The 10,315-nt window shown below is 42.2% G+C and overlaps 1 long non-coding RNA gene across 1 annotated transcript in view; it reads left to right on the top strand.

Moving 5' to 3' along the window:
- Window positions 1-3,049: 3,049 nt before the first annotated feature.
- LOC133253054 (uncharacterized) overlaps window positions 3,050-10,315 on the top strand; it is a 76,711-nt gene continuing 69,445 nt past the window's right edge. The window contains exon 1 of the long non-coding RNA XR_009738157.1: window positions 3,050-7,545. This is a non-coding gene — a long non-coding RNA (uncharacterized LOC133253054). The remainder of the gene's footprint in view (window positions 7,546-10,315) is intronic.

The following is a 10,315-nucleotide window of genomic DNA, read 5'->3' as shown; positions in this document are numbered from 1 at the left end:
AAAATTCATTATTAACTTCAGTGGGGGTTAAAAAAAAAACCCTGCATCAAGTTCTTCTACTCTTCAGCAGATCTCAGGTGCCAACTTCCCATTTTCAGATGGCAGGTCTATTCTAAAAGAGCCAGTTTATACCTTAAAATCTATGTCCAAGTACATGTACACTCACACACAAGGACTTACATAAAGACAACTTTCTGAAGCATCATTTCACATCTATCATCTGGAAAATTAATGAACAAATTCATCTTCTCATTTTAGGTCTACTATGAAGGGTAATAATGCAATATACAATGCCATATCTTAAATATAAGTATCAGTGAGTGAGAATACTGAACCAGCATAGTCCTTACTTTTAAAATGACAGCCAACAGTAAAACCAGCTGATACCTCTACCACAACCCTCAAGCCCAGCCCAGTTTTCTCATCTAAAACGTCTGAATCTTCATCAAACATAGGAATCTAAGATTAAATAAACACTGAATCTAAAAATGTATTCATTTTTCAACTTTGGCAAGTGTGGCCTGCTTATTTCATACGATTTAAGTTGGGAGTTTATGGGTGAGCAGCACAGCAAACAGGTATCTACTATGTAGCATCACCATTCATAATTCACAAGAAAAATATTTTGTATTTTTAAACAGTACTCACACATACACCAGAGAAGGCAATGGCACCCCACTCCAGTACTTTTGCCTAGAAAATCCCATGGACAGAGGAGCCTGGTAGGCTGCAATCTATGGGGTCGCTAGAGTAGGACACGGCTGAGCAACTTCACTTTCACTTTTCACTTTTATGCGTTGGAGAAGGAAATGGCAACCCACTCCAGTGTTCTTGCCTGGAGAATCCCAGGGACGGGGAAGCCTGGTGGGCTGCCGTCTGTGGGTTCACACAGTTGGACACAACTGAAGTGACTTAACAGCACACATACACGTCTATACATATGTAACACTAAATACTAGTATTACGGTTGCTTTAGTCACCAAGTCATCTCTGACTCTGTGCTGTGCTCATTTGTGTCAACCCTTTGCAACACTCTGGACTCCTCTGTCCATGGGATTTTTCCGGCAAGAATACTGGAACGGGTTGCCATTTTCTCCTTCCCAACCCAAGGACTGAACCCATGTCTGCTGCACTGTCAGGTAGATTCTTTACCACTGAGCCACCAGGGAAGCCAAATACTAAACTAATATAGTAAGATACTAATATTCAATACTGTTCACAAATGAACACTAACTCCTACTCTTTTATTTTATACATTATTATACACATATATTGACTTTATGATCCACTGATGGTTTTCAATCTTCAGTTTTTCAGATTAACTCTGATTACAGCAAATTTTGGAAACTAAAATCTAATAGCAAAGAGGAAGCAATGTTTAGTTAAGCAAGCTTTCAGAATACAATCCATAAACTAGAATTTATGGATTTTAAGAACCCATGGAAATGTTCACTAAGAAAAAGGTTAAATAAAACTCAACATACACACTGATCACAACTATACAATCTTTGGCTGGAGAAAGAAGTTATGTAGCTGACTAACGTGTTTTCATTCCTTAAGATTTTCCCTCTAAAGCGTATTTCAGAATCAGAGATCCAGTTTGAATCCCGGTTTCTCATTTACCTTGTCTTCAGACACATCAAGTGATAATCTCTCAGCTTTTGTTATTTCAACTCATAAAAATCAGACAAATCTTACAGGGATGTTAAGAGGAATTAGAAATAAAATACAAAAACCACAAAGTATACCAAGTGCAGAGTGGATGCTCAATAACTTTCAGCTACAACCATCAGTATTAGACAATTCTAAAACATTCTTAGACAAGACTATCAGCTAAAACTATCCGAATGTGACCTTTTACATATTTTCTTTTCTAACAGTAACACAATTTTACATGCATTTTCTATCCTGTTCACTTACTACCTCAGTCTGGAGCTTGAACTCCTCCCCTCCCCATTAAATACCCTAGTGACCAAAAGTCTCAACTCAACTTGCACAAAATGTTTCTGTGCAACATGGCAGTACAGGAAAGGAGTTTACAGGTCAGGCAACTACGTGGCAGCTGTGTTCTTTTTCAAGTTAAATAACCTCCTTGAGGTTTAGTTCTCATCTCCAGTTGGAACCTAACATCCACACCTCACAGGATTGTTCTGAAGATTAGGAACACACACAGATCATCTTAGTGATCCATCTTAATGACATCTTAGCTGACATACTCAACAAATGGTAACCATTTTTCTTAATAAATTAAACCTATTTGAGAAACTAAAAAATCTAAGACTCCACCTGCAACACAGGAGACGCAAGTACAATCCCTGGGTTGGGAAGATCCCCTAGAGGAGAAAATGGCAACCCATGCCAATATTCTTGCCTGAAAAATACCATGGACAGAGGAGCCTGGTGGGCTACAGTCCAAAGGATCACAAAGAGTTCGACACAACTGAACACAGCGCACAGCAAGACAGTTATTTTACCTTCTTGGGTATACTTGTGACAGTCAAAAATACTTATCTTCAATTAAATCATGCATCAATTTAAAATGTCCTGTGAAAAGGCAATCTACTTATTTATGTTTATCTATATTTATATAAAAGTTTCTAACACTTTTAATATTCACTTATATCTTGGTAAACGATAATGTATGACATCATATAGTTTAATATACTTGTATAGTCAACTTTGGCCAGAGTTCTTAACTTGCATCCATAACCAGCTTCAGTAACCACCAGAAATTGTATATACAATTTCTCTGCAAGTTTCCATAGCTTTTGCCACATCTGCAAAAAAGTCTATAACCAAAAGAATGTTAACTGCCATGGCATTAAAAACACATTTGAATATATATTCTAAAGGCTACATATTAATTAAAATATATCAATACCACCTTTGCATTTATCAATTTTCCTACTTAGTCCAAACACAGGCATACCCCATCTTTTCTACATACTTAATATCTATTAACACTTTGATATTCTGAGCTAAAATGTTGTTTTCTCCAGCAATCTAATATTCTCACCTTTTATATTTACATACTCCTATAAACAAAGTAGCTCATTAAAGTTCTACTTTTTACATATTTCCATCTCCATTTACATGCCATCTTACAGGTGACTAAACATTTTTTTTTTTTGTCAAACTTTTATACAAATACAACGAAGCATTTCCTTTAGTCTCATCACCAAGTTTCACTTGATGATAAACACAAATCAAAATTAGAACACTGGTTACTTAATACAATTTCCTTCAAACACTCAGTTGAATATTAATAAAATTATCTGATGATGATGGCTGAATATTTAAACATAAATACATATACAAATTCTCCAGTTGTATTTTGATTCCTTTGGCAGAATATAGGCATTATTTTTAGCCATGGATTGCCCCATCAAGGTTAAGTTGACAAGTGAAATTGACAAGATTAAGTTTTTGGCTATAACTAAGTTTTACTAACAAAATTAACCCACTTTTAATCTAAGATCTTAATTTCTTTTTTGAGAGGGGCTGAATTTTTTTAAATGGAGGTCTAATTGACATATACCATTGTATTAGTTCCAGGTGTACAATGTAATTTGTTATTGTATAACTGTGAAATGATCACCACAGTAATCTAGCTACATCCACTAAATTTGTTATCCTACCAAATACTGCACTAAGCCTGAGACTCATGTTGAGACTCATGTTAAGTTTTAAAAGCTAAGTACTAGGTCATGTTTTCCAAAAGGACCATTTCCTTTCATTCACTTAGACACACAACATAAGGCATTCTAGATTAGATGAAACTATCTAAATTCTGAAATTTAAAAAAATGTCAGTTCAATTCCCAATATTCCTCTGAAGATTCTGCAATGCAAATTGTTAATCTAGGGCCAACATCCCTGCTGTTAAGTACATTCTAAGCTACCTCCCTATATTCTGCTACACACCCTATAATGCACACAAATATTTCGGGTAAAGCAGAGTACTCCACTTGGGTGACTTGTTCTGCTTAGTGGTCCTTATACATACACCATTATTTCTCAATCCTATCATATTCGACTTTCCTATCCTTAATTATACTGATATGTACCCAGGTTGAAAAGTCACCGTTTAATTCACACAATCCCCAAAGTCAAGAAAAGGTGGCTTCTTGTCATTAAATCCAGATTCCCCAGTTTACTATAACCAACCGTATCCTTAGTCTACAATGTACAAGAAAAATATTCTATAACTGACTAAAAAACTGGGGAGAAGGGAAGAAACGGCCAAGTGAACAAGTAGTTTAACTTCATAATGAATACTGGCACAAAGCAGATTAAAGGAACATCATCATTAATATCTGCTATTTTAAAACAAATCATTCAAAATCTCCTAAAACATTCCTAGAGAAGCAAAAGTGATACTTAATGAAAGCATAGTTGTCATCTGCCTCAGAGTCCTTAAACCTTATACCCAGAAAGAGCCTAAGAAATCAACTGATGAAACTGCCTCACATTTGAGATGAGGCCACAGACAGAGGGGACATTTTCAGCTGATAATCTGAAACACACTTAGCCAGAGAAAGCCAATTTCTGAAGAGCAGCTAAGCAATCCACTATCCATTTGGTGTGGTAGTCAGTAGCCACATGTCACTCGAGCACCAGAAATGTGACTAGCTCCAAATGAGATGTGCTGTTACCGTAAAAGACACTCTGGATTTCAAAGACTTAATATAAAGCAAAATAAAAAAGCCAGTAGCTCTCTTTTTATCCTAAGTGACTGTGCAATGTTTAGTACACCCACAGTCAAAGATCATACAGTGATCAAGCCTTCTTTATTCCACCCGAGGTCACATTAGGGCAATGTTGACAACTCATTGCTGGGGATCCAAATTCTCATCCTGTGCTGTGCTAAGTGGCTTCAGTTGTGTCTGATTCTCTGCGATCCAATGGAGCCCACCAGCCTCCTCAGTCCGTGGGTTCTCCAGGCAAGCATACTGGAGTGGCTTGCCATGCTCTCCTCCAGGGGATGTTTCAGACCCAAGGATCAAACCCACGTCTCTTACTGTCTCCTGCACTGGCAGGCAGATTCTTTACCACTAGCGCCACCTGGGCATGTACATGGAAAAATCATTCATCAGTTAATATTCTGGGGTGAAGAGCTTTTACTGTCTAAATAAAAGCTTCTCCAGATTTAAAAACATTAAGTGATTAAAATGCATGCTGGCCACTGATTGCTAGCTCCTGAAAACAAAAGTGAAAGGAACATGTTCCACCAAGTATAAATAATCAGGGCCACTTTTAATACTCCTTAAAGACCAGTGATATAAATGGGGGGGGGGGGGAACGCATTAGAAGAAATGTTCTCCAAACTTTTTTGATACTCATCTTCAGAGAAGTATTTTTGAAGGAATAAACATTATACAACAGAATCATCAGTTTCATATAACAAACTATTGATACTATTTTCTGTTTTTAAAAAATTCTGACCACCCACTGACTTGATTTCATAACCCAGTAAGTCAGGACCTACAGTTTGAAGAACTTGATTTAGGATTCATTTTCATCAATTTCCACTACAAAGCTATTAACTGTTCAAAGAAAAAGCACACAAATATCTATAGTGTGTTGTACTCTAAACCAAGAAATTCTAGTTAATGCTAACCACTCCACTCTCAAAGTTCACAAGTTTCACAATACTACATAACTGGGTATAGTAAATCAAACACCCTCAAAAAACCACCGAAGTAACTTACAAAACGTTACTTAACTACATATATTTTCTGAATATTCTATAAACGAATCAGACTGCCATACAGCAGAAAAACTTGGACAAAGGACAATTATTATACTTTCTGAACAACGTTTCAATTTAAAATTTAACGTTTTAAACAAGTGCGTGATTTTCTGGCCATCAGAAATGAATGAGGACTGCTAAATGAGGTTTTTACTCTAGCAACTGCGTGCCAAGAAAATAATCATCAGTAAAGTTACAAATAAAAAAAACTCATCCAGTCTTCTGATTTACTTAAAGAATTCAACATTCACTATCCCCGATGCCTTTTCCCATTTGCCAGCCCTCTCAAAATCGAGAAGTCTATTTTAAAAAGCTTTAGAGTTGACCTCTGACACAGAGGCAGGGGGGCCAGGCCGTACTGTAAAAGTTGGAAAGACTGAAGGCCATCGCTAGCCAAGGACATAAAGGTTACGCATTCCTCACACCGGAATCCTCCAGGAACGTGCATCAGCCAACCTGCTTCCAGGGTGTGCAGCCCCCAAGTCAGGGATGGGGCCGCTGGCTGGGGCCCAGGTCGCCATGCATGAGCCCGTCCCCCCGGGATCCCACTTCCTCCCGCCCGCCCTCTCCACTGCCAAGGACGGCCGCAGGGGTGGACCGGCTGCACAGCTGCTCCAGGACCGGAGGCTGAGTTAGGCCGGCGGATTAGCAGCAGCGAGGTAGCCCAGAGCCTGCCCGCCCGCATGTCCCGGCCCTCCCCCGCACTTCCTACCTTCCCTCTGGCATCCCAGCCCCCAAGGCCAAGGTCTCCCCTGCCCACAAACCTGATAGCGGAAGTGACGTCAGGGGACCTGGCGCTGTCCACAGCCAGTCACGCCATAGCGGGAGGGAACGCTGGCCAATGGGCAAGGCGCGGGGGCGGGACTTCCCCCGCCCAAGTTTGATTGAAGTTGGGGGAGGGGCGGGGTGAAGAATGTGAAGAATGACCCCTCCCCCCGTCCGTGAGGCGCTGGGCGGGAAGCGGAGGGGGTTGGGACCGACCACGCCACGCGGCGCCCATCCCCCACCCGCGCCACCACCTACTGCGGCCTCTGCTCTCAACCCGCCTGCCCAGCTCGCTCCAGCCCTTCAGGCCTCCACCAACCGGTTCGCAACTCTCCCGTTTTCCCACCGCCGCCGGGGGGGGTCCGAGAGATGGAAAATGGCGGCCCCGCGCTCGCCGTCCCGCCTCTGTACCCACCTCAGGCTTGCGGAGGAGGCCGCCGCCTGCCGCTGCCCTCCGCGGGGACAGCCCAGCCCTCGCGCCCGCCGCCCGCCGCCACCCGCCGCCACCCGAGAGCTGCACACGAGGACCCGGATGGAGGAGGCGCGGGCGGGCGGGCCGCAGCAGCCAGAGGGAAGGCAGCGCGGGCGCCGGGAGGCTGAGGCAGGGGCGGGCTCGAGAGCAGCGCACGAACTCATTGGCGGGACCTTTTGACTGACGTGTGTGTCGCCCTTTTGCCTCAGCCGAGTTGGGCTGGCCGGACCCCACTGGAGACGGCATCTGGACCCGCCCCGTACTGGGCGGCCTTCGGAGGAGGGGCGGGCGGGACCCGCCCGGGACCCGCCCACTTTGCCGCTCCCCGTTTCTTATTGGACGGCTGGGAGAGTGGTGGCGCAGAATCCTGCCTCTGCTTGTGAAGGACCGGCGCCGTCACGTGGCCTTCGAAATCGCGCCGGGCTGCGGTGCGCCGCGCTCTGGCTTTAGGACAGTGTACCGCAAGCCTCACAAAGGACTGTCCCGCTCGCCGTCACCCACTCCGCGCCTCCCCTCGAGGACTTAGACCGACCCGCTTTGCCTCAGTTTACCCGCAAGTAGGTGAAGCAGTCCTGTCCGCCGTTTGCCCCAGGTTTTGAAGATTCTTGTTTTTTCAAAGTAATCCATAATTTTCCTAACTTAATAATAGCTTAAAACATGGTTCGTCCATGCCGATTATAACTTTCCAAACTCCGGAAAGCACTGGTTGAGTACCCTTTCAGATCTCTTTATGGCTGGGAGTCCACCACCTGCACCTCACTGTTTCTCTTAACTCACTGCTACTTTGTGCACAGGATACTAAAAAAAGACAAAACGCATTCTCATGGATAACAGAACTGTTTTTAACAGCACTAAAAATTTACCTGGTGCGTCTACATTTATGATCTCAGATGGCACTATGCTAGTATTCGTCTTAGTGCATGCAAAAAATGCCAAAGGGGTTACTTAGTTAATTTTGTGGGCTGAAATGAACAAGAGATGAGGAGACAAAACTTGAACTTGGACCTGAAAGATGAGCATGATTTAGGACTTACAGAAAGAAGATGTATTCAGAAAGAAGAGCATAGGCCCACTGGGCTGGCTGGAGTTACGCTGTAGAGAGATGGAGTCCTCATCCTTGTCTGTCCCCAGTACCTATCACAGTAGGAGTGTGGCAGTCTGGGAGTGTAAAAAATTCTGTCGAATGGAACCAGTATCAATGATGTAGGCTGAGGTGGGAGGAAAATGCAGAAAGGAAACAGGTCAGGATGTTGTTCAGTTTTGAGATGAGAGGTGATGGGATTCAGCTACACAACAGCGACCCCACAGCACTATGAACTTTAGTGACGTTTTCTTCACATGTTCACCTACAAGTGGTTAGTAAGGTTGAAAAAGTATATATGAATTATATTATGCTCTACTTTCCAATCCGTGCTTCATTTTCTACCCTTGAAGGCCAACCAAACAATGCTGAAGTCTATAAAGAAAAAGATTAATAGAGTTGTCCATATGAGTGAAAACACAATAAAAAAAAAAAAAACCTTTAAAGTTAAAAGACAAGTGACAAATTGGAAAAACAATTTTGTATAATACATAGCAAACAAACATTAATTAGAATGTCTAGTGGTCAGGAGCAGGGACCTGAAACCAGGCTGCTAACTTTGAACCCTGATTCTACTTCTTCCCAACTAGACAGCTATGGACTTACCAAACCACTTATTCTCTCTGTCTTGGGTTCTCATCTGTAAAATGGAGATGACAACATCAGTTACCTTATAGTATTGTAAGGATTAAATGAGTAAACTTTACACGTGCTTAGAACAATGCTAGATAATAAAAGCATTATATAAGTGTTTGTTAATGTTAATCCTTAATATATAAAGTGGATTTTTTTCAAATCAGTAGTTAAAAGTGAATGACCCATTAAAATATAAACAAAAGATAAACTGTCAGTTCAACTGTCAATCTTATTAGCTATCAAATAAATACAAATCAAGTTGTCTCCCAGGTCATCATAGGTCATCTCTTAAACATTCCGTGAATAAATATGATGGTGATGTAAACCTAAATTTATCAGTATAGGAAGACTGAGACTTACATTGTTATGAGAGAAATAGGTATATGACATGACCTTATAAATTTTAAACAGTTACCTCTGGGATTACTTGCAAACTTTATTGTCTTTACACCCTTCTTGGCAGTAAGTATGAATTGCTCTCATAATCAGGAAAAAAGTATAAAAGTTATCCAGAAACATTTATTTGTTCCCCCATAACCCTTGTCTCCTTTGTCTGTATTAAACAGAAACCAGGTTCTTAGGTGACAACAGAACTAAAGTGCCCTAAGATGTAACCATGGGGTCGCTAAGAGTTGGACATGACTGCGCGACTTCACTTTCACTTTTCACTTTCATGCATTGGAGAAGGAAATGGCAACCCACTCCAGTGTTCTTGCCTGGAGAATCACAGGGACGGGTGAGCTGCCGTCTCTGGGGTCACACAGAGTCGAACACGACTGAAGCGACTTAGCAGCAGCAGCAGCAAGATGTAACCATCTGACTAAGTGCTGGCTTGAGATGTGAACAAAGTTTCTGGCTTCTGCCCTCCAAAGGAGGGACTTGCTCTTTCTCTCCGCTTTTCTGATTTCCAGCTGCCTAAGTAGAATGGAATATGGTGGAGAACCTCATGAAGCAAATCCCAGCCCCCTTCTGATGTCATACTGTGCTCTCCACTTAAGCTTGAATTTGAAAGAGATGTGACTTATTTAAGCCCCTAAAGTTTGGAGAAACTTTCATAGGAAGCCAGCCTGACCAGCTGGGCAAGCTCATGCAGTGTGCTTTCATTGTGTGTGTGGATTCTTAGGAGATAGAGAGGGCATATTGTGGGAAGAACATGAAGTTTTTGGAATAGAGCAAACTTGGATGAAAGGCCCAGCTCCTGTGTCCCAGGGGCACCCTTGGACGGAGACTGTGTGTTCAATTAAATCATAGTAGGGTATGATTTGGAACTGCTGAGTGATGAACAGAAGCTGGTTGTCTTCACAGTCATTGTGAGAAAGGGTGGCAAGAGCTGCATTTGAATCCTTGCTTGGGACCACTCCAGTATTCTTGGGCTTCCTCTACAGCTCAGCTGGTAAAGAATCTGCCTGCAATTCGGGAGACCTGGGTTTGATCCCTGGGTTGGGAAGGTCCCCTGGAGAAGGAAAAGGTTACCCACTCCAGTATTCTGGCTTGGAGAATTTCATGGACAGTCCATGGAGTTGCAAAGAGTTGGACATGACTGAGTGACTTTCACTTTCACACCAAGGGAGATGACCTTGTTGGCAATGCAGATCAGCCTGTCATAAGTC

Source organism: Bos javanicus, chromosome 8 (genome assembly GCF_032452875.1).
Source record: "Bos javanicus breed banteng chromosome 8, ARS-OSU_banteng_1.0, whole genome shotgun sequence".
Lineage (NCBI taxonomy): Eukaryota > Metazoa > Chordata > Mammalia > Artiodactyla > Bovidae > Bos > Bos javanicus.
The sequence above is the reverse complement of the archived record's forward strand: the minus strand, read 5'-3'. Positions and strand labels throughout refer to the sequence as shown.